The sequence below is a fragment of the Pollicipes pollicipes genome, unplaced genomic scaffold, assembly GCF_011947565.3.
Source record: "Pollicipes pollicipes isolate AB1234 unplaced genomic scaffold, Ppol_2.1 Scaffold_584;HRSCAF=661_pilon_pilon_pilon, whole genome shotgun sequence".
Classification (NCBI taxonomy): domain Eukaryota; kingdom Metazoa; phylum Arthropoda; class Thecostraca; order Pollicipedomorpha; family Pollicipedidae; genus Pollicipes; species Pollicipes pollicipes.
The window spans coordinates 53,951-79,029 of record NW_023596764.1 but is presented as its reverse complement, the minus strand read 5'-3'; the positions used below and the strand labels follow the sequence as shown (position 1 = coordinate 79,029).

The 25,079-nt window shown below is 60.4% G+C and overlaps 1 protein-coding gene across 1 annotated transcript in view; it reads right to left on the bottom strand.

The window, feature by feature from the left end:
* The window catches only part of LOC119104101 (protein cordon-bleu), a 41,832-nt gene extending 21,029 nt beyond the window's left edge, over nucleotides 1–20,803 (bottom strand). Inside the window, exon 1 of the mRNA XM_037227779.1 lies at nucleotides 20,781–20,803. The gene's annotated coding sequence lies outside the window, so the exon portion shown is untranslated. The remainder of the gene's footprint in view (nucleotides 1–20,780) is intronic.
* Nucleotides 20,804–25,079: the final 4,276 nt, after the last annotated feature.

Below are 25,079 nucleotides of genomic sequence, written 5' to 3'. Positions count from 1 at the left end.
GCCGGCGGCCGGCAGCCGACACGGCCCGCTGCCGACGGAGCGCGCTTCCGGCCGGCCCGCCGCCGCCGGACGGCAGGTCACACTACTCGCCCCGGTCACAGGCGGTCAGGTCATGCTGCTGACCCCGGACACAGGGGTCAGGTCACGCCGACGACCGGGGGACGACGGTTGGCCGTGCCGCTGACCCGGCTCGCAGGAGACGACAGGTCACACTGCTGATCAGTGTCACGTGCTCGACCCGGACCAGCGTCGAGTCGGGCGGCACGTGTCTGGGCCACCTCCTACGGCTTCCGCCACGACCCCCGCCCAGAGAAAAGACCGTGTCCGGGCCGAGCGCCGAGGAATGCGCCTGTGGGCGGGGGCTCGGCCGGCCACATCACCCCAGAGCACGGCGTGCAGGGCCTGGCGTTCAGGGAGCTGGTGCCTCCCGGCGGCTGTCTGGCACGGTTCGCACGCGGTAGTACTGGAGGTCAGCCAGGCGGTCGGACAGGCAGTACCTTGGTCACCGGCCGGCCATTCGACCAGCGGTCAGAGACTTTATAATTAACTGAGTAGCGGCGAGCATGGCGGTTACCGCCTGGCTAATTTAACTGCAAACGGCAAATAGCACAATGTCGATGAACCAAAAATCTAGCCATTCGTGAAGATTCGGCGTGATTAGCATGCTTCCCATGGAAGCGAGCTATAAAGGCGGAACTAAATAGGCCATCTCGTCAAGACGTGCGGACCTTTTACGCGGGCATCGAGCACGATCTCGATCTAAAACTATAGCGTGAAGAAATGATACCGATGCGCGTTCGAGTGGAACAGCCGAGCCCTCGGCGCGTTCACGCGTCACTGACCGTCCCAGCCGGTGGCCCGGCCGGTGGCGGCGGAGGAGCTCCGCTCGTCAACCGCCTCACGGCCGCCCCCTCACGCACCTGGCGCCGGCGCGAGCAGCGCGATTAGCCGGGCGGATCAGCTGGCGAACCCAGTCGAGCACGACGGCGCGGCCAGCGGCTGACACCTCGTCACGTGCCGGCAGCCTCAGCCGGGCCGCCGTCGTCTGACGGCCGCCCTAGTCTGGAACTCGGGCGAGCCCGCCACTCGGGCTCGCGCGGGCGTCCAACGGATGAGCGCGCAGGCGGCGCTGCTCGAGCGCGTACTCACCAGTCACACGCGAGAGCTCGCGCGTCCGCCAGCCGTCAGAGTACGGTGACACTGTGCGCCCCCTCCGAGGCCCGCGCACGGTACCACTGCGCCTCCGCTGCCGCCGCCGCCGCCGCCGCCGCCGCCGCCGGGCTACTGGAGCTGGCGCCGACCGCGCCACCCGACGGTCGGCACCGGCGCCACCTGGCGGGGCGGCGTCCTCCGAGAGGTCGCCGGAGCTGCCGCACGGCTGGGCGTCCTCCCAAAGGTCAAGGGTGAGATGCTGAAGATGGGGACCGTCCGGGACGTGACAGGCGGTTGGGCGCCCTCTGCGGGTAACAGGTTCTACCGGGTAGTTGAATTCCCTCTGGGTCGCGGGGGACACGAGCTGGATCGGCGTCCTCGAAGAGGTCACAGAAAGCTAGCAAAATATTGCAACCTTGGTAACGTCGGTCAGTTGCGCAGTGTGAATCATCGGATACCGCCGCGCGCGTCGTAACGTACGCAATCAACCCTGAGCAAACATCTCATCATCAGAGCAAACGCGTCCAGCTTTTTGCAGCCTCGATCACAAGTCACGCACGGCACGCCAACTGCATGTGCAAGGGTCAGTGAACAATGTGTCCATCACAATAGCGGCGGCAGCGTGATCCCAGAGACCCGACTGACGGGAGATCAACAGCAAGCTGGAATTACGGCTCCGTCGGCGTCCTCGTCAAGTTCAAAAGAAGACACTAAACTAGATCAGCGGGTTTATCGTGCAGCCGACAGGAAATAGCAAGAGAAAAACCAGCACCATCAATTAGCCCAATGTTTTAATCAGCATGACAAATGAGCGCTCCTCCATCACCAGACCCCACCCGACCTGCGGTCAGCGCGACACGGAGGCGTTACGGTACCCGACCCGGCCGATCGGGGTCCCTCAGTGTTCCAAAGCACGCGGCGTGACGGCGTTTCCAGCGACCCTGCGGCGGCGGCGGCGGCGGCGGCGGCGGCGCGGCCGGGCCGACTCCGAGCCCGCGGCGGCTGGCCCAGTCCCGGCTCTGGGGCGGCTGTCGTGGCACTACGCTAGGTCGGTCATCCCAATTCGGGGGTGACGCAGAGCGGGCCGCCCGGCCGCCCACGCAGGTTTGGCTCTGCCGCCCGACCGACCGGAGGCGGGGCCGGAGGGGCTCCGGCGCGGACTGCTCCCAAATCGTGGAACGACTCAGATGCTATACCCTATTGCTGTCCCACGACCATGCCATCACAGAGCGCCTCAGTTGTAAATCGCAGTACGCCATTCGTGTGGCACCGTCCGAGCTGCACCCTAATGGTGCTGCACAATTGGTGCTACACATCATCGCCGTCGCACAGCGGATCCTAAGCGCCACTCGTGCCGCACAGCTAATGCTACGTATCATCCGTGCGTGGGACGGACCACGCCTGGTGCTACACGGCTGGTGCTACACACCGCCCTACTCGAACAGGCGCTGCCACATGCACTCTGCTTGGGTGCATCTGACGCTGCATGTCGCTCGTGCAGCACGACGATAAAACAAAGCGCTGTTGCATCACCGAGGACGTCACTCTGGAAACTTCAAGGTTATCGTGTGTGCGCGCTCTCTCCAGATGAATTCCACCTTCGCTACTATGTGTGCACAAACCTTGTGGTACGGCTGTATGCGGTCGGGCACGATCAAGCGCACTGGCGTTGCGCAAGATGGGCTGAATTCATTTTTCGGTCTGCCGAGCTCCCGCCTGCGGTGTCAACCAAGACTGATCCACCCGTTAATCCAAGCGACGACAAACGGATTGAGATCGCAGGCGGCAACGCTTGGTCGCTCTTCTGGGTAAGATCAAATCCGCGCTTGGACTAGAGCCTCCAAACGGGACATTGATCGTTCCGTCTGGCAAGAGTAGGTCACGGAGAGCCGGGTGGTTGAGCAGCTTGCACTTTGCAACTGCATTGGATAACTATCCAAATCATGAAAAAGCTGGAGCTTCGTTTCGTTGTTGCTGCTGGCTCAAGCGTCCGTGAAAGCTTGCTGCACTTGCGGGGGCTGAACCATGAGATTCGCCGCACAAATTCTCCCTCTCCGACGCATTGTTCTGCCAGCAGGCAAATCCACGACCGCACAGCAGATCTATCCGTCCCTGGCATGACTTGACTGTCATTACGAAGCTAATTCCACTACAAGCACCAGTTCATCTCCGGGCAGCCGGCTTGAACTCCGCCACCAGACCGCTTTGTCTTTACATCGATTTGCATGCTGCCCGTAGCAAAATACCCATCTCACGCACCGATGTCCGGCAACAAAAAGCGTCGGCCGGCCGTCGGCGCCGCCGGTACCGTTGCCGCCTGCTGGGCGGCTTGTTTTTCCCGATCGGACGGGCGCGCGCTGGCGGCGCCTCGCGCTCCGTTACCCGGCTCCGCTCGGCCGCGGAGCCGGCTCCGGTCGGTGACGGAGTCGGCGCCCCGGCCGCGAAGACGGCGCGAGCGCCTTGCCGTGACCGTCGCCGTCACAGCCGGCGGCGCCGGACGCGGGCTCGGCGGGCGGCGGCGGCGGCGCCGAGCGAGCGAGTGACGCCCCCCGGCGGAGCTGCGGCCGGCGCCGGCGCGACGGCGGGCCACCGGCGCGGCCCGCGTCACCAGCTAGGTCCTGCCCAGCCCGTCGTCTCGGCGAGCCGGCCCCAGAAGCCGTGCACGAGAGCGGGCCGGCCGGTTCCGGGAACGCTGCTCTGACCGGTCGGCCGGCGGCTCCATGCTCCGTTTACGACGGGGCCGCCGGCGCCGGCACCGACCGCGGCTCCGGCTGACCAGCGCCGCCGGCCGAGCGGAGGAGGTGGCGTTCTGACGGCAGGCGCGCACGCGCGGAGGAGCGCCGCACCCGGCCGGACCTCCGCGGGCAGAGTTACGGTCACGGTCGGCCAGGACAAGCCAGGAGAGAAGAAGAGAGGGCAAAACGGTCCGACAGGGGGACGAACAGCTGTCCAGATCACAGTAAGTCTGCACACCCGCGACACAACGTGGCATCCGCGCCCTCGGACGAAGCGCGCCCGGCTCTCCGCCCCGCCATCGGCCGCTGTGCGCGAGAGCGGCCCGCCGCCGGTGGATGACGCTGCGTCTCGGCGGCGGCTCTCCACCCGGCTGGGCCCCTGCCGACGACGCGAGCGGCAGCGCTCCGGCGCCGGGGCCGGCCGCCGCGGCGAGCTCCTCCCGTGCCTGGCGCCGGCCCCGGGCGGGCAGCCTTTCTCCGGCGGTCGCGAGATGCGCCGTTTCACAAGCGACGCATGACGCAGCCGTTCGGTGTCGCTTTGTGTCGCCGAGGAGCAGTCCAGGGTGGCCCACATGGCGGGACGGGCCTGCGATGCGTCCCGACTGGCAGTGCTTACGTTCGCGCGCGCGGCGACAAGAAGCAGACATCCCGAAATCACGCCGGTTACGTCGATTACGCGGGCTGGGATTGCTCGTGGACAGCTGAAAACCTCGCCCAAAATTCCACGTCACATCCGGCGCTGTTTGCCCCATCAGACCGTAACAATAGCCCTTAGCGTTCGGATCGTTATAATCATGCTGTGCATACTGCACGCATGTCGTGAGCGGAGGCGATAAAAAACTGCCCGCTGCGGAGCGCCAGCACGACATCCTTAGTAGCAAAGCACGCGCCGCATGCTCATGAAATTGCGGCGCACGGGAACAATCGCTCTGGCAAATGAGGCAGCTGCAGCTGTTCGGAGCTGGCGCGGTGGTGGCCTGCGCGGGCTGCTTGGTACGCAGGAAGTTCTGCCCTGCCCCGTCCACTGCTGTACTTGGTACGTGAGTTGCCTGCCCCGTCCGACTGCTGTACTTGGTACGTGAGTTGCCTGCCTGCCGTCCGACTGCTGTACTTGGTACGTGAGTTGCCTGCCTGCCGTCCGACTGCTGTACTTGGTACGCGAGTTGCCTGCCCCGTCCGACTGCTGTCCTGTTGTCTGACTGTTGTCCGACTGCTGTACTTGGTACGTAGTTGCCTGCCTGCGTCCGACTGCTGTACTTGGTACGCGAGTTGCCTGCCCGTCCGACTGCTGTCCTGTTGTCTGACTGTTGTCCGACTGCTGTACTTGGTACGCGAGTTGCCTGCCCGACTGCTGTCCTGTTGTCTGACTGTTGTCCGACTGCTGTACTTGGCGGGGCAGCCCGCGCCGTCTCGGCCCGGGTCTGTAAGATCCCAGTCAGCTGTGGATGGATCCGGCGCCGGCCTGGCGGCGCCTGTCGCATGCAGGCCGCCCTGCGGTCACCGCTCTGACCGCGGGCGGTGCGTCAGCCGGTCCACTCGCCGGTCGCGCTCGAGACTGCCCCCAGTCCGCGTCAGGGACCGGTGGAGAGGCGGCCGCTACAGCGCCGGGACGACCCTCGCAGCCGCTCGGCACTGCGAGCCAAGCCACGTCGCCTGGCACACCGGCACTCCGGCACTCCGGCACTCCGGCACTCCGGCACTCCGGCACTCCGGCACTCCGGCACTCCGGCACACAGAGCCGGCTGCAATGCCAGGCCTGCCGCGGGCGCCACCCTGACCGCCGCCTCATCAGCCATCAGCAGCCGGTCAGCTGCGGACTGATGGCGTCTGCCGGACTGATGAGGCAAACCAATCGCCAGACAGACTCCGGCGCTTGCGGCCGAGGCGCACACGCGGCAGCCACCGGTTTAACTGCCACGAGTGAAAAGACGCGAGCTTTCCGCGCCTCAAATCCACTACCGTGAGGATGTTTCGTGTTATGCAGTGAAAAATGTGAATGCTATAAAACGGGGAAAGCGTGCGATTCTGCAGCATTTATCCTACCTTTCAGCATGTGTAAGACAGTGTACTTCTCGTAAAAAAGGCGGCAATAAACAGTGGACGTCCAGTCAACCATCCAGATGGGTTTACGTCACTGACGGACGTAGGTGGGAGAATTGGCTACTGCACGCTACGTGGTTTATCCAAGGCCACATGGGTGGGTTGGTCGAACGGATAGACACGTTTTTCCAGATTTGCATGAACTGAGCAAACGTGTCGTCAGTGCAAATGAAAGCCGGTGACGTCAGCAGTTCGGGGAGATGCCAGCCAGGCTGGCATCTTTGCATCCCCTGGTCGAGTCTCCCAGTTCTTTATGACCTTTCTTTCTGACGGTGGTGCCCACTGACGATAGCACGTGCCACAAAGTGACGCCTTTTCTCTCACAACCTGACCAGTGACAAAAACACGGACACAATGTTCCACCATCAGCGGACAAGCGATGGGCCTGCAGTGCTCGGCAGATAGAAATCAGAGCCTCCTTTCGGTCGGCGGTGGCGGCGGCGGCGGTGCGTCCATTACCGGCCACTTCCAGGTCAGACAACGCGGTCGAGCCACGGAAAAACTCGCCTCCATCGGGAATGCGGACATTTTCAAAGCCGAGTAGGCCCGTCGGGTGTCATCACTCCAATACTGGCTCACAGCTGCAGTGCGTAATGAGTATGGCAGCCCCCGCCAGCGGAGCGTTGTCACATAGCTGGGGTTGTGGCCGACTGGGCGAATTAATTGCAGGGTCAGGGTGAACGGTGTGGATCTGTGGATGTGTGATGTGTATTTAATTGGATGCCAAGGACGGCATCTTAGAAACAATCAAAGACTTCTCAACGTTGCACTATCCAGCGTGACATATCACGACATATCACGACGTATCACGACATATCACGACATATTGACATATCACGGAAACGGCGCGACGAACCACACGAGTCGATATTCATCTGCTACGGCCTTATCCTGGTCATATATAACCTTGGATATAACCAGATCAACTTTAGCTGAATGTGATATCTAGAATTATTTGAACTCGCTCATTTGCATTGACATTTTATATGTTGTTTGCCTAAATTTGAGCGGCAATGAAAATTTTATAAATTTGAACGCCTTTTGCCGTTGTGTAGTGCAATTGATTGCAATTCAATTTTCTTGTCGGAATAGCTCTGTCATGACGGAAAAGGTTACTCCTGTACTGATTTCCTGCATGGTAGGATAAGCAAATTAATATGTAAAACAAAAGACACGGAGAAAGACGACCTCGAAAGTCATTTTACTTCATTCTTGTTTAATTCATTTCAGTTTCTTTATTTCATTACTTTTTATTTATTCTCGGATAAATTCCCACCAAACACCTGGCGCGGTGTTTCACCAGTCAGGCGTTCGTCAGCGTTCGTCAGTCACGACGCGTCGCCGGCCGGCCGACACCGGGCCTCTAATTGAGTCCCATTCACGTCTGACCTGCGACGGGACGTGACGCTTGAAGGCCGGCCAGGCCTCGGCCAGGCCGACACCGCGCCGCGAATTGAGCCGTCGTCGACGATATCGGCGCGATTCGAAGTCGACGCCGCACCCCGGGCCCGCAGACAATGCCGCACCGCTCGGCGCACACCAAACGCCGCTTTTGAAACAAAGCGAAACAGGCGGCGCGCGGAGAGCGCGCGGCGAACGTGGCGCACGAAGGACGGCGCCGGAGCGGAACGCGCCGATCTCAGCTGTCGGTGACTGGCGTGTTTCGATTGTCCTCGCGTACGGGCGTGACGCGATCGATATTTCAGACGACCGCGAGCCGCCGCGGCGCGTTGCACAAATGCCGGCGAAAATCGGACACGGCCCAGCTCTGCGCAGGCTGACTGAGGACAGCTGCCGCAGCTGCTGCGATGGGGACAGCTGCCGCAGCTATCGCGGAGCCTGCTGGTCGTGAGGCGTCACATCCCAGCGTAATTACCATGTAACCGGCGGCCGCAGCCTGCTGTGCCTGGTCACAGATAATTCGACAATTGGCGATGGCTGGCAATTGCCAATGCCTGATCATGATGTCGCTGGTTTTATTTTCCAGGTGGTTCGTGTGGCTGTGTCCGTGCTTAATCACGGCGCGCGGCTCTGCCCGCCGCCACGCCGCAGCACGCATTGCACAAAAACGGCTCACAAACAACACGCTCCGGCGGCGGCGGCGCCGGCTCGCCTGGCACCTGCGCCATCACGCGGCGCTGCGCGGACGACTGCGTAGTTTATGGGCGCCGGGATAGCGCACGTTACTTTGATGGACGTAACTTGGTTTGCTTAGCCGTCGGTCTTAGGGCGGGCCAGTAGGCACAAATGCGGCACACTGCATTGTGAGCGTACACTACACACGCATCACGCTTGTGAGCGTTGTGCCTGCTTCGTAATGAATGATCCTCTTACGCCTCGTAATGAGTGATCCCCTTACAGGCTGTTTTTGTATTTGGTTTATTCTTACCGGATAAAGAAGCAACGTTACCAATTCCTGCTTGTTCCCGTGACTTCACATCGGGCAGCGCACGCAGGTGTCACATTCGTCGTTTCGACTGGCCTTCAGCCGGCGGCAGTCCCTCTCTATGTGCTGACAATTGACTAGACAACTCGCCGCCACAACCCGTGTAACCGACACCTGGCCGCGAGTGCGCGCGCGCCCCACCGTCGACCCTCCCGTCACGGCGCCACGTCAGCCGCCCAGCGGCGCGCGTCACGTGACGGCCGGAGGTCAGGGGTGCGGGCGGGCGGCACGTCCGCGGCAGGCCGGCCGGCTGCGTACGAGGGCTGGGCGGCCACCCGGATGTGACGCGGCGGCGGCGCGGGCGGGGCCGGGCGGGATGTGGCGCGGTAGCCGCCACACGCCGGGCCGCCAGGAGCGCCGCGGACCCGCCGGGGTCGGCTCTGGCCCGCCGGAGATCGGCTCTGGCCCGTCGGAGTTGGCTCTGCGCTGCTGGGGCCGGCCCTGGTCCGCCGGAGATCGGCTCTGGCCCACCGAAGATCGGCTCTGGCCCGCCGGAGATCGGCTCTGGCCCGCCGGAGATCGGCTCTGCGCTGCCGGGGTCGGCTCTGGCCCGCCGGAGATCGGCTCTGGCCCGCCGGAGATCGGCTCTGGCCCGCCGGAGATCGGATCTGCGCTGCCGGGGCCGGCTCTGGTCCGCCAGGGTCGGCTGTGGCCCACCGGAGATCGGCTCTGCGCTGCCGGAGATCGGCTCTGAGCTGCCGGGGCCGGCTCTGGTCCGCCGGGGTCGGCTCTGGGCACTGGACCGCCGGCAGGCAGGGAGCTGAGCTGGAGTTTACCGATTGGAGGCAGCGGCAGTGTGGGCGTAGTTGATTCACGTTAGCGGGACGTCAAGCGTCAGCTGGAGCTCCAACTCTGTCCGGCGAGAGTGGCGAGCCATGCAGGTCACGGAAAGCCCGGCTGAGACGCATCGGCATGCACTGGGCCAGCGACTCAAGTGCCTCAAATGCCGGCCCAATAGTCAGAGAACCAAGGAGGCCCGCCGAGCATCCGACCGACGTAGCATTTCATTTTTTATTTGCTCCGGATGGGATCGGAACTGGCCAGCAGTCTACAGCTTCCCAAGACTAAGCAATCGACAGAACCAGTCACAGCTGGCTTCACAGAACCGAAGAGCGCAACTCCGCATGAGTTCATCATGGTGCCGCACTTGACACCAGTATAGATGTAAAATCTAAACCTGGGGCCGCTTGATGCTCGAACTGTTAACTTCTCTAGTCAGCCAAATTGTCTCACGTCGGAGATTATCGCAATCAGCGAGTGTTTTAAATGCCGCTACGCTCACTTTACCCACCACTATGGCTCCCAGCGTATGACGATCGTGGAATGCCGTGTGACGACCTTCTGTAGCTCGGCCAAGCACCTCCCAGGCCGCCGCGCCGGCCGCGCCGGCCGGCCGGCCCCCAATCGCAGTCCACTGACCGATCTCAGAGTCACGACAGAGATCGGCCATCTCCCATCACTCTCTTCCACTAACCGATCTCCGAGTCACGACAGAGATCGCTCATCTCCCAGCGCTCTCCGGCCAATGGCGGCAGTGGCGCCGGGCTGGCATCTACCGTGTCGCACCGACCGAGCCGGGGTCCGTTCGCGCCGCTCCCGGACCGACCTCGGCGGTGGGATAACGGACCGGAGGCCGCACGGCCGCGCCAGAGAAACGCGGCAAACAAACACGCGTAAAGACACGCGTACACAAGACGGCAAGCCGCGCAAACGTGCGACAACGTGCAGGAAAACATAAGCAAACACCAGGGAGCGCTTCTGACAAATACGTGGACGCGTACAAGCAAACTTGGGCAAGCATGCCTACAACGGCCGGACACGGACGAACGCGAACGGACGCGAACGGACACGGGTGGACACGGGCGGACACGGACGGACACGGGCGGACACGAGCGGACACGGGCGGACACAGGAAATCAAGGCTGAGTGTGGTCACGAAGCGCAAAAAGTGCACGCAAGCGCCTCTGCCATGTTTTTCTAGGCGTCCGGACAGCAACAGCACCGAGGGATTACCCTCATGAGCACTTCAGCGGCACCGGTGGCGGTGTGAAACACCACCAGGGCCCTAAACAGCTTGCCGAGCTATCCTTCCCAAACAGCTTGCCGTGCTATTAGTGAAGCATCAAGTGATGACGCTCATGCCACACCAGCGGCCGTTAGGATGGCCGATGACTGGACGGTGCGGGAGTGCCCGGGATTCCCCGGGGCTGACGGCAGGGCTGATGTAGCTCCGTGATTCACATATCGGACCGCCTGTCTGCGGACTGCGCCGGTGCGTGTGTGGACTGCGAACTGTGTGCGGATTGTCCGTGTCCGCACTGCACCTCAACAAAGAGGCGCCCTGGCTCTTCTCCCGCATACGACAAGGGAGTACGACTAAAGCCTCCCCATTCCCGCGTGACCGAGCCCAAGCTCTCTCGTCTGTCCGTCACCGAGTCACTCGCAGCCCGCCTGGCGCGCGGCCGAGTGGCCCCCGTCTCCGGTACAACGACCGCGCACCAACACTTACGCCCCGGTGGATTCACATGAGTCGGCTGACGGACGGCGCCGACGCCGAGCCGGAACTTACCTGCAACAGAGCACAGAAACACGATCAGCGGGGCCGGCGTACGACGACGGAGGCGAGACACGAAGGGCGGCCGACGACGTTGCCGGCGGCCGACGTCATCGTCCACCGGGACACGAGGGACAGCAGGGTCAGTTGGTGCCGATTCCACGACCACCGGGACATGAGGGGATGGCAGGGTCAATTGGTGCCGACTCCACATCCGCTCGGGACACGAGGGGACACAGGGTCAGTCGGTGCCGGTCTCATGTCTGCCAAGACACACCGGGCACTGGGACGGCGGCGCCGGCCGCGGGCACCGCCGGTGGTGACGCGATGGCCGCGTGGCGGGCCAGCACCGGGCGGTGGCCGTCCAGAGGCGCGCCTACAGCCGCAAACGGGCGCCGGCAGGCAGCGCAGCTGGCGTCTGCGGCGCCGGCACCTGCTCCGGCGTGTAAAGTGGCTCAGGAAGCCGACGGCGCCGCGGCGCGATCCAGGCCAGGCTGCCGCCGGGATTTGGGGCGGATCATGTGAGGACAGGAGTCCGGCGGCGGCCACAAGGGGATGAACTTTCCCAACGGACGACGAATTTAGAACATTTCGCCCAGCTGGAGAGGGCGGGCTGTGTAACAGCCGGAAGCTTTCGATCATCTAGACTTAACAGAGAATGTCACTGCGGAACTGGTGCATGGATAAGACATGAATAGGTGAAAGTGGCACGAGGATAAACCGCCTGTTCAGCACGTTCAGCAAAATACCCGGCATTCAAAGCCAACTTGTTCTTTTCTTTTGGAAAAACTTTTGCGGTCTCGCTAGGACGGGGAACTATAGAGAATTTGGCGCGCACCGAAGATGACCGCTAGAGCACTGCGTGTCTGGCATGGACTATGGAGCCCGCAGCTCGGGGCGAGACACCGCCTGTGGCGCCAGTGGTCGGCTGCGCTCCGACCCTCCGGCACGTTGAGGCTCGGCGGCGGCAGCTGGAGCCGGAATCCGCGCAGCCGCCACCGGAGCAGGCCAGCAGGCCCCGGCGGCGGCGGCGGCGGCGGCGGCGGCGGCGCCTCCAGGCCCGCGAGCCTCTCCGAACGAGCGCGCGTTAGCGCCGACGACAGGACGGCCGCCCGGATGCCGACCCGCCCGCGGAATGGAGGCCGGCCAGAGGCGCCGGCGGTCTCCACGCCCGCACGCGCGCTCTGCCCCGGTCCGGACAGCTGTCCGCCGGCAGGGCGACCCTCGCTCAGCGGCGTGACGGCGGTTGCAGCGCCGCGTGTCGCCGTGAGTCATCAGCTTGCGGCCGGCCCTCTTCGCGATGGGTATTTAGTGGTGCGTCAGCTGTTTGGTTATTAATGGTACCGGGCAGGCTCGGCCGTCTGCGCGCATGCGCCAGGATGGGGCCGAAGGCAAACGAAGTCGGTCATCTCACGCCATGTCTCGCAGCGTGCGCATAGTGGTAAGACGACGTCACATTAAGCTGTTGAAGGGCGGCTGCCATGCGTTCCACCTAACACAAACCCTATGGCACTGAGCCTTGCCTCTCCAGTCCCTGGTGGCCTAGCCCCTCATTGAGCCTTGCCTCTCCAGTCCCTCGTGGCCTAGCCCCTCATTGAGCCTTGCCTCTCCAGTCCCTGGTGGCCTAGCCCCTCACTGAGCCCTGCCTCTCCAGTCCCTTGTGACCTAGCCCCTCACTGAGCCTTGCCTCTCCAGTCCCTGGTGGCCTAGCCCCTCACTGAGCCTTGCCTCTCCAGTCCCTCGTGGCCTAGCCCCTCAGTGAGCCTTGCCTCTCCAGTCCCTGGTGGCCTAGCTCCTCACTGAGCCTTGCCTCTCCAGTCCCTCGTGGCCTAGCCCCTCACTGAGCCTTGCCCCTCCAGTCCCTCATGGCCTAGCCTCTCATTGAGCCTTGCCGCCTACTATTTCAAGCAAACGTTTCACCAGAAATGCCCGTTACGAGCGTCGTCTGCTTTGTTATACTTTCACTGCCTCTCAGCCAGAACGAATGTTGGTCAGATAAACTCTCCGCACCCAAACAATTCGTCACTGGTGACCCTTGAACTCAAACAGCAGCTAAGTGCCGCTGTGGGTGATAGAAGATAGAAGCCAGCGTAAGAACAGGTAGAATTTGTCCGGCTGCTTTCTCTCACGGCATGGCTAAGGCCTAGCACTTCAAAAGAAGTGTCCCGCTGGGAGCGCTGATACAAAGAAAGCGCCAATGGCTTGGCCTGGTTGGAGGAACGGCAAACAAAGACTTAATATGTCCGTACACTCACTCCGGCCTCGGCATTGCCCTCAGGCGTGCGGCCCATTCAGCCCCAGCTCCGGCCGGTCTAGGGTGACGGCCTGCATGCGATTGCTGCGACTTTCCCTTAGACCATATCGGCTTGCTTTTCCGCATGTACTACTCGAGTTTTGCTGTTGTCCAAGGCCACTCGGCAGAGTGCGGCATGTAAGCACTACTTGAAGTATCTATGAAGGCCATCAGGGTAATGTAGGGTAGTACGTTGCAATTAGCCGGTTTTCGTAAAAAGGCCACGTGGTGGTGCATGGAAGAAGCGAGTTGAAAAGGGTTTGACCGCCCACTTTGCGGATATTCATTAGCGCGTTTGAGGTATATACATAGGCAAGGCAATTTTATACCAAATATGTGTTGAAACTGCCGCCGAAATTAGTAAGACATCATCGATAATGCATTGGAAAGTAGTGAAAACAATGCCTACCTGCTACCAAAATGTGGACGGCACAAAAACCGAACATTTAATTCTGCAGAATGTTATCTTACGTTAGCCAGCCGGACGTTACGTTAGCCGTAGTCTCGGCCGGACTGTCCCAGGGCAAAAGAGCAGGTGGTATGATGTTTACGCCTCGGGCAATGACCGCGCAGCCTTACGTCGTAATGACTTTACGACACATGTTCCATGTCGTGTTTGCGACGCTTGGCCAAAAAACGTCCTGCTCAGAGCCGGACAAGATCATATCAAAGCTACCGTTACCGCGGCCTGCAAAGACGCAGCAAACAGAGGTAGCAAAGCCGCCTCGGAGACCGCAGCGCCGCAATGACCACCTGCGGAGGTCGGTTGACAATCATGACTCACGGGCGCCCGTGCTCCGCTCAGCACAGACGTCCCGTCCCGGTGCACCGAGCGGAGCCCAGGCAGCCGGACGAGAGGCTGGAGGCGACGCCACCTCCGCTGCCGGGGGACGAAGCTGTCTGTGGCGAGGTGCGGGCCCGGTCGCCGCCCGTGCCGTCTCGGCTCCGGTGCCCCGCAGCCGGGCCCCCACCTCACACCACACCCCCAGCTGTCCGCGGCTGCGAACGGGCCAGGATACTGAACCGACGCCGACACCGAAGTCCGCCCAGACTCGCTGTCGCGGCCTGTCCGAGTCACCGTGGAGAGGGCCGCTCCAGCTGGCAGGATGTGGTGGTGGTGGTGGGGAGGGGAGTGCGTGAAATGACAGGGGCACTGACGGACTGTGCCGCAGGTGGTCATCAGGAGATCGCGCGCTCGCGCGGGAACACCGCAAAGTGTTCCGGTCGCCCTCCGAATAGTTTCTCAGGGATGACTGGGACTGGTAAGACAGCCGAACCGGGACGCAGGCCCAGCTCCACCCGCCCCACACGGAGGCCATGCGAAGCACCGCGTCCGCACCTCTTGACAGGGAGGAGGCGTGCAGATGCTTGTCTTGATAGTCTTCAGGCTGCGGTAACGGAAGGGGGAGCTGGGCGTGCAATTAGCAGCCACCCGGCGCCATCAGGGCCGCTGATCCCTGACGTGGCGACGGCCATTGGCCGCATAACGTCATTAATCGGCCACCGGCGGCATGACGTCACCAGTGGGCAGCCGTGCCGGCGCGGCCTGCAGCGGTGCCCCCTTTCCTGACTGGGAGGCGCCGCAACTAGCCGGCACTGGACGGGATAATCCCGACCACAGAGCCGAGAGTGGAGCGGTGACTCGCGCCAGTCAGGAAAACAGTGCGACTGACGGGAAACCTGGCCACACCGAGCGCCAGGAATGGCTTCGGCGCCGGCCGAGGCCGCGCTGGCCGGCTCGGCGGGGGCGACGCTGTGAAGGTCAGGGGTCACCGCCGCCGCCGACCGGCGGTCCCGACAGAGATGTCGCCGTCCCGTCGCTCCCACTTCCTCATTGGAACTCATTGAGACTAACGTTTGTGTGGTGTCAGGATGAGCGCCGGCGGTGGGCGGTGGGCGGTGTCGGCCCCGGGCCGACGTTGCACGGCGGGGCGGGCCGCGCCAACGAGTCTGGACCGGACCTGGCCGGGCAGATCACAGAACCACACCGCGAGCACGCTCCGGTTCCGTCCGGCTGGGTGCGTGGTCCAGATCGTGTCCGGACCGGATCCAAACCAGCTGCGACCGGATCCCTGCTAGAACCGGCCGCCGCGCGTGCAGACCGTGTTTGAGTTGCCGCTTTATTTCCGGGGAGGCCAGCACCGGGGCTGGCTGGCCGGGTTCGGCTGGCTTTGTGAACTAAACAGCGCCAAGTGGCCGGTTCATCGGGCAGTGCTGAGTCAGAGATAGTAGTAAACAATGATGTAATGAAAATGGAATCGTTATCGCACCGCTGATTGTATTCTACAATAACGAAAAACAGGAGCTTACCGCCACTGTCAGCCGACCACGCCGCACGCTATCGGCGTTGGACCAACTGCCCGTCCGCCGCCCAGCGACCAGCGGCTCGTCGCCGTGGAGCCTCCGCTCCGGAGCGCTGTTGTCATGCACACATGTCCCTCCAGGCGGCAGCCACGGCGATCGCATGTGCACAGCCTCGTCATGCATTATTCCAGGAGGAAGCCGCTCTGATCATGTCAGAAGTGTCGGCCCGATCGCGTGCAACATCCGACCTCTGTGGTGCCTGGCACCGGCTGCGGGAGTGCCGGAGCGCGCTCCGGGGGAGCAGTTCCGCCGAAAGGTCACGTCCGAACATCGCCGCACGAGGCGATGACGCGAGCCTCGAGAGGCGGTCTGCATCGCTACCGCGACCTTCGTGCATGACCCAGTTCCTTGCTCGCGGGGTGTTAGAGAGGCTACCAGACGTCGCTGGCTGTCGGCTGTCGGATACCACGCATCGGCTGATGTCCTCAGCTTGCGAACCACAACCCAGCGCTTAACTGGTCCGGCTCTGAGGACATCAGGGCGCCCTGATTAGGATCAGGAGCCGCCGCCGACTCCGGGGAGAGCGGACGGCGTCCGTGATCCAGCAGCACGTGGTCCGTCCGGCGCTGGTCACTGGCGGCCGCTGGCCACGGCTCGCGGAGCCGACTCCGCCCGCCGCGCTCCGGCGCTAGAGGTGACGGCTGCCCCCCCCCCCCCCCCCCCGGTCGTCCCCAGCCATCTCGTCCAACACGCAAGCATGCACGCACGCGCGGTCAAGGTCCAAGGCACACGCCCATTGTCCGTGCATTTTCATGCAGGACTATTACGGGGCCTATGAGGTGTGTGTTCCGCTCGACCGAGAGATGGACGTACTGCAGAGCGTGAGATTATAAAATGAGGTGTGTATTTTGTCTCAGTTTTATTATCCGAATTAGCCAGATGTTCACGCCAGGACGATGACAAGAGAGCGAAAGAGCAGAGAACGGGGCGAGAGGGCGGCAGGGAAAGCAGGCGTGAGGTGCGAGGGGTACGGGGACGAGAGGTGCAGGGGCGAGGGGTACAGGGGTGCGGGGTACAGGATGCGGGGCACAGGAGCGCGGGGTAGGGGGAGAGGGGTAGGGGAGAGGGGTAGGGGAGAGGGGTAGGGAGAGGGGTAGGGGAGAGGGGTAGGGAGAGGGGTAGGGGAGAGGGGTAGGGGAGAGGGGTAGGGAGAGGGTAGGTAGAGAGGGAGGGGTAGAGGATGGAGGGGCATAGAGGTGAGGGTACAAGGGCGAGTGGTGTATAGAAGCGAGAGGATACAGGAGCGGGGGTGCAGGGGCGACAGGGGCGAGGGGTAAACGAGCGAGGGGCGAAGTGAGGTACACACAGAGATAGAAAGTACTTCCGGAGCATTGACCGAAGCTGCTTGAACGTGACGCGGCTGTAGCGACAGGGAGCGTCGAGGCCGTTGTCCCATACATCGGCGTGTCCAGAGCAGATGTCCAGCCTGGCTGCGAGACGCGCAGCGTCCATTTGACGACGTGAAAGGGCCTTCGCTGGATTCTCTCACGCATTATGATTTACGGAGTGGAACGACACGTCTGGGCCTCACGCCACGGGCTACGGTAGAGCTTCGACGCGCCCGCAGCTCAGGCCGTCAGCACAAGCCAGCCTTGAGACGTCCGCCGGTCCAAAGACGGCCCGCTCGCTTCTGCCTGCCCGCCTGCTCATGCCAGTCACGAGGCCTGCTCTCCGTCTAATCTCCGCATCTGCCGGCCTGCCTCCCCAGGTGGGCCTTCGGCCAAGGATGGCTGACTGGTTGGGGCTGCGCACGCCACCTGCTGTCGAGGGTTATGCTGAGCAGGCGGCGGTGGACGCGGGCGGCGCCGGTCCGTCGCAGTGGTCCCTCGTCTGCTGGTCCACTGGTCCCCTGGTCTGCTGGTCTCCTGACCTGCTGGTTGCACAGTCTGGTGGTCCCCTGGTCTGCTGACCCTTCGTTCTGCTGGTCTTCCGGTCTGCCATGCCCCTGGTCTTGCCCGGTGCCCGGGTCTGTTAGTGGTCCTTGGGTCTGTCAGCCGTGTCTCGGCCGGTCCGCTGGCACCGTCGGTGTCTGCCGACGGCGCGAGCGGCCGCGACCAGAGCGGCCGGCCGAGTCAGTCATACTGAGCCAGCTCCGGCCGGTCCAGCGGCCAGCCCGGAGCCCAGTGCGACAGCCACGCCACGGACCGCCGGTGTGGCTGCCGGGAACGAATGGTAGAAACGGTCCCAACCCGTGACAGGGAGAAGCGTATAGAGCACGGAATACAGACAACCTGCAAGTATAGACAAAGGATCTTTCGACACAGGACAGGGAATCTTCCCATCGGTGTGCGTACGCTGCTTTCCTTTCGTGTTCAAAGTATTGTATGCTTGAACGTCATAATCTTCCAGGTTTAGGAGTAAAAACCACGAGTCGCCAAGATAGCGAGACATCTTCGTTCGCACCTAAACTTACTATCACTTCCAATTATTGCAGGATACCTGGAGATCAGTGTCACATGAAGAGCGTGCGAACAAAAAAAGCGGGGTTCGCAGTAGATCAGCCTGCCCCCCACGGCGCGCCGGTCTGGCGAGCTGCGTCCGCTGCCTGTGCAGACGGCGGCGACTGCGGCCTGCCGGCCTGCCGGGCTGCAGCGGCGGCGCCGTGCCGGCATGATGGGGTGAACGGCCGGCCCCGGCGGCGGGCTGCGGCGGCCGCCCGGCGCAGCGGGCGACGGCCGACCGCGCCGCGGCCGCCGCCGCAGCCCGCCGCCTAAGACCACTGGCCTGGCGTCCCGCTGGCCAGACGTACCGCCGCTGACGTACCGCCGCCGCCGCCTCGGCCGCCCCGGCTGCCGTCTGAGGCACGCGTATGTGGGCGAGTCACCGATGCTGATACTCCTCCCAGTTTGTCCGTGGCGCGGCGGCCTCGGCAAAAGGCCGCGGGAAAGTCTGGTACTCTTTTCCATGTGAGCAGATTCGTTAACTTTTGATGGATGAAGACCCAACAAAAACCGGGCTCTTATTATGTAACAGAACATCTTAGATGTGTTCGGCCTACCGAACACCTAAAATATGCAAGCATCTGTCTTGCATGCGCCGCAGCGACATGAATTCCCTGGCCGAAGCAGAAATGATCCGCACAGACTCGTTGCAAGATCCAGTTTTTGCATGATGGCAACGTCCCAACCTTCCCGGCCGCCAACGACCTTGCTAAACTTCCTTTCCGCGCACGCGTGTAGAAGAGTTTCTGTTTTCACTACCTAGCAAGCAAAGACCTCGGCGATGTTTCCTCCATTCCTGAGAGGCGCTCGTATACCTAGTCTCTCCGCTCCAGTCCTCTCGACCTCAAACCTACAGGTGGCCGATGGCCTGGGACGACCTTCTGCTACATCAACCTCTGGCATTAGCGAGAGGGCCTCCTCTGCCGAACGCTGTCGGCGCGGGGCGGCTCCTGTGCTGCCGATCGCTGGCAGTGAGCCGATTGGGCCGGGTTCGGGCCAGCTGACGTGAGCGGGATTCTGTGACACCCCGCTTCACCCCGCCTCCCAGCTGACCCCGGCGGCCAGAGGCTATGAAGGTCACCACGGACGGGCAGCACGACACCACGCCCCCGTCATGACGCGCAGGTGTCGGTGAGCGTCGCCCTCACAGCGCGCGGCGCACCACACACCCGCTGCGCTCGCTCGCAGCGATCCCGCGCCGCCCACACAGGGCCGACCTGGCCTCTCCATAGGGCGCCAGGCCCGGCCCTGAGGCGGGGCGAGTGAGGGCGTTCCCCAGCCGTCTGTTTTCCGCGCGGGTGTGGTCCTGCGCGGGGGGCGCCGCGCTGACAGCGGGTGCGGGCCGCAGCGCTCACGCAAATCAGCCAACCCGAGCGACGCCCGGGAAAGCCTGCAAGCGCCAAACCTGGCTTCCCAGCTGCAGTCGACGCAAGCGGGCGGAAATGGGTCTCGGTCGAACAGCACAGGCTTGAACCTGCAGGAATGGCGGGTGTCGGGGCGGCAGGACCGGAAGACTATCGGATTCGACGCGATGCGCTACAGGCATCTCGCCTCGGCAAGGGCTTTTCTTTTGTCACGTTAGAGACTTTTTACAAAAGATCTACTACCTCGAAAGCGCAAATACAGCGTGTTGATCTTTTGGTAGCGATCTCCACGTTGTGAGTGGCGATCGCACGTTCTCTGCAATTTTTACCTCTGGCGCGTTATCCGCATCTGCGCTTGCATCGAGCCAAGCAAGGTCAACATCAGAAATACAACACGGTGTAATTCGAGACCAGTCATCCAAACGGCGCGAGTCCGAGCCATGCGCATGCAAGGCAGGGGTTAGAAGTCCACTGTGTGTACCAGCACCAGCTGCATCACTCCACCTCCGACGATGTGGGCCGTGCTAGTGTGTCGATTTACGGAAATGCGTCTTTATCAGAAGCAATGGACTGGAAACCTCAGCAGAAAGCCCGTGATGTACTGCAAACAAATCATTCACACGCTATTTCTTCCGCGACCGCGCCGCCGATCAAAGAGACTGCAAGGTCCATATTCGAGGATGGATACCAATATCGGGTGAATTGGATGAAAGACGAAACGACGACGATTGCCATTTACGTTCGCAGATGCAAACAGCCCTGGGTCCTCCTCACGCGCGCAATAGAGACCGGATCATTCAGAGGGCTCGCAGCGGGGAGGCGGCACTCCACACAGTCACTGATGGAATAGCTTTCTGAGGCACTAGTGGATCCGCGCCCTGTTACGGGGAGTTTATCAGCAGTCACCTGACACGCACGATGGTTCGTGTGGAAGATGGACAGTTTACCGCTCCGAAACATGTCACATGAGCAGTGACACACTCTGAAGTACCTGCTGGAGGCTCCACACGGTGGAACGGAACCCGCGCTCTCCGTATCGCGGCATATTTCGAGGTTACGGGATATTGAGAGCAATGCCGTCGAACGCCATTACAGATGTCAAGGCGACGTGCATTCGAAAGGTTTAGGATCCACGCTCACTTAGGTTAAGTAAGGCTTATCCAAAGTTGTAAGCATCTGAACGTGCAAACAAACCCACCCATCCATCGCCCTCGTGCCCATTTCGAGTGATTTCATCAGGTAAACAAGGCGGTGTTTGTTCCCGATTTCTCATTTCGACGCTCGCTAAGCCACGTGCGTGAACAGAGAGACACAAACGAACAGCGGCATACCTCGGACTGGAGACGGGTCTGAGTGTCTGTAGGAAGAACGGCGGCCGCCCAGCTATCCTCTCCCCTGGACCACCACGGCACCCGCTCGCGCGAGACTGACTCGGTTTGTCCGCGGCCGCCACCGCCGGCGGCTGTTTGGACGGCGCTTGCGGCCCCGGCCGCCAGGTGGCAGCAGCGGCGGCGCAGGCCCGCGCGCCTCGGGCGGGCCGGTGGCCTACCTCGCGAGGCGCCCACGCGGCCGGTGCCCCGGCTTTTCCGCCACGGCGTGCTGGGAGCCCTGAACGGGCCGTGGCCGAGAACACACGGCTCGTGCTGAACAGGGAAATGGATGCATGAATTGGGCATTTTGCAGAGTTATTGTGTCTACATCGGGAGTTCAGCTGAGCCCAAGGGCATCTGGGTTCCTACGTGTTCCTCATATCTTGGCATAAACCGTCAGCTTATCTGCAAACAAAATACTGTAAAGGAGCTCGAATCAATCACATTGATTAATCTTATTGACCTCTCAGCTTGTGTTGACGTCTGCCTTCAACTATTTTTCTTTCCGACAGATTTTCTTCGGATATCTTGACTCCTTACGATGTCATGAGCGACAACTCGCTTGGACGCGAAAGTAAACTCCATTCGTTACCTCTACTGCCCCCCCGCCCCCTCCCCTCCCACCCACTGGAGGAACGAATGCTCGAGCTGCGACGCATTCAAGCGAATTTGCGCTTTTCCCGCAGAGGAAAATCCGTAGCCAACTTTATATCCTTCATCCAAGATCACGCCAGGAACAAATGGATGTGACACGGGCGTCCGTTTGCGCGGCTGCGAAACTCCAGGGGATTTTTACGATCATGAAGCCCAACTGAAATAATGAGTTATTTACGGCAAGACTATCGGATAACATCCAAACCTTCGCAGCAATCAGTACTATGATGGAGTGAATAACGGGAGCCGGGACTGTGCAGCGGGACTATAAATGGTTCTTTTCATGTCTCTGCAGACTAAATTGTTGTTCGGCGCATGCGTTACAGGCAATAGCATGGCCAATTATTTCGATAACAATTTTAACACTCCATTCAACCACGCCAGCTCACGTGGAAATGGCATCATGTGTTGGAGTATAGAACGTCATGGAATAAAGGTTATGGCTGGTGCGGGAACATCACCAGAAAAGCTGCTTTGATGACGTGGCTGGAAGGCTAACCCATTAATGGCATTCCAACTGCAACTCTTGTCTTCCAATTCGTTGATGTAATAAAAGGTGTGGTGTTGTATGGCGTGTTGTGGAGTATAACGATATGTTTGCGTGCGTCGTGTAGCCTGGTAAACTGATAAACTGGCCGTCCGTTTAAGATCGCGCACAAGAACCCCTGAACAAGACTGCAGAATTGGACGGCCTGATTGAAACTGAAACTGAAACAACGGCGCTCGGTATGTTCAGTTCGGGGCCATGGCTTGTTCTGCAGCTCGCGATGTTGTTGCTCACGTCCGTGCTGACTGCTTATGGTATCAGCGGAACAACGGAGAGAGGACTGAGCAACGTTACAGCGATCGTGTGCGTCATCCGAGTGCGTTCCGAATTGTAGGCGAATGTGCTCGAAAACGGCAAATATGCGGAAGCCCTGTTTCGCTTATGTTCGGCATAACTGGAGTTGTTTTCTTAAATCTTAACACACGTGCATATGTCGTGCTGCACAACGTGCGCACGTTCTCAAAATTTAAGAGACCCGAACGCATTGTGCCTAAACGTCGACAGCCGGTAGCTTACACGTAACAGTTTTCCATGCGCCAGCATGGGGTTGATATCAAGCTTCCTCGAGAACTGGAGGAGCGCGCCCCATGCAGCCCATTCGGCCGCCACGCCAGCACGAGAGGCTGAGCCAGCACTGCGTAACATGTGCCATAGTACAGGACGCTCATTACATCACCGGTCGGCATCCACCCATGGAACAAGGTACAAATGTCCAACCTCAAGGACGGTAAAGGGACGGTGCCTATGCGGCATCAGCTGATCTGATGGTGGGTCAAGGGGTGTCTTAGCGATACATGCATTAAGACGTCAACAGCGAGCACAGTTCTACCTGCAGTATGAACATCACAAAAAAACGCAGACCTGGGTGATCACGGTGGAAAATCGTCAATGTCTTATGGGAAGTTCACGTCCTATATCCTGCACGACGTAATTCTGAAATATCGGCATTATTCTTGCGCTGACTCAACTATTAGGTAATTGCGTGGGAAACTACATTCGTATGTCCAAAGCGGTTCTTGATCCGGAAAAGATAGCCTCCGTTGCGTGTTATTTTGAAATGAGTTTGTTCCAAGCGTACCATAGTTGTTTGTTCCGGGCCGGCATGCATTAAAAGCTGCCAGGTTTCCTCCCCAATGGTCAGGCGCCGCACGCATGCAGCGCCTGGTAAAATGTGCTCCGCAACATGCGATAATGTCTTGCAACCCAGTTCTCGAGACTAAACCCCGACCTTGACGGATACTTATAGTGTGTACATCAAGATGAGAGCAAGGAGAAACAACTAATACGGTGCTTCTTTCATGAAGAAAGTCGCCGAAAGATTCTTCGGCGAAACCATGAGTATGTCGTCATATGTGTGTGTGAAATAGAACGTTTTGTACCCGCTGCACCTCTTTTGATTGAAGGTCATTGGACTGGCTTGAACTGTTCCGTAGAGCAAGTGAAAGGGGCAGGAAATTTTACAAATAAGCGGATTCGTCAATATATGCTTCATTGTGACATCCATGGATCAATTCACACCCTTCCGCATGGTGCTTGAAGAAAAATTACAAACGGAAATGCTGGTATAAAAGCGCATAATGATACCGCTTACGATGTGATGGCGATAATGTACGATGGAGCCATGCACGATGTCATAAAACACGATGTAATAATGCGCGATGCACCTTACAATGCGCGCCACTCCATATCAGTTCAGGCCGCGTGATCCTTGCCCCGAGGGCAGACTGTCGCGCCCAGTGCGGCTGAGGGTCTGTGAACGACTGACGCTCCCACGAGTGTGAGTTTCTTGTGGATTTACGGCACGGAAACACACCGCTCCGTTCCACCCTCCGAATCCCAAACATTACACGGCTGTTGAAGACTCCCATCTGGTGGCTGGATTTCGTACTAGTGGTTAGTCATTCCGCCACAGCCAGGCCGGTTCCATGATGGAATCAACCGCAGCATCGCACCGACATCGCCAATGCACCTTCACGTTGCGATGCTGTTGCGCAGCGCGTTGTGCCACACTGCGTGGGACCAGCCATATTGCGAAGGTGCAGGGGTGAGTGGGGCCGGCCACGAGGTGAGATCGGCGCAGCATGCCGGAGCGTATGCCTTTGATGGGTCTTGCTTCAGAAGCTCATGTGGAGCGTTGCGAACAGCGCTATGTGCAGTTGGGATCTCACTCTATACCCTCCATAGAGAGAGGAAGAACGCCTCTAGACCCGCCCTCTTTTATACCGTTCGGAGGCCTTAGCAGCTAAACGAATGTCCATGGAGCGAAAACGTGGATCGATTAGCAGAACACGTTGCAGGAGTTGGAGAACAACCGGTCCATTCGGGTCGTAATCGCTCTGTCCAAATTGAGAACACGGTGGATATTAATAACGGCTTTGAGCTCTCGCTTAAATGACCTTTAAACACCTGCAGCGAGAGAACATGACGAAGGAGAAAACCCTGAACGGCGGGCAGCTCGCTGAATTACCGTGCTGTTGAACCAAACGCAGCTCGCACCGAGCCACTTCAGACATTCCAGCGGTCACATGATGTGCTGTCTTCACACCGTAAGCAATGAGTCCAATCAGCGTCCACGGAATATTGCTCCTCAGGAGTCTGAAGTAATGGCGTACGCAGCGGAGGAGCCGATGTTTGTGCGCAGCAGCGTGTCGAATTACTTCAGCGGAAGGTGCCGTGAGAACCGAAATACCGCGCACGAGTGTATTCCGAGACCGACGCCGTAGACCTAGCACTCACGCAGCGAGTGAGTTGTGATGCACATCATGGATAGTAAAATGAAACCAATAGGTAGACTTAGCCCGAAATAAGATTAACGTTCTTTAAAGAATATGCGACTTTTTGTCGCTGTTAACAAGCGTTTTGACGGACTGAAGAACCCGCCAAATAACGACTAAAGCTTTCGCGACGCCCACCGTCGTTTCGACGCGAGAGCGCCTTACGTGATCGGTATACGAGGCATGATAGTCACACACACATTACTTCCAATACCTAAAAAAAAATATTCAGAGTGCACAACTTTTGATCTCAAATCCATAAAAAGTGCTAGTCGAGAATGGACA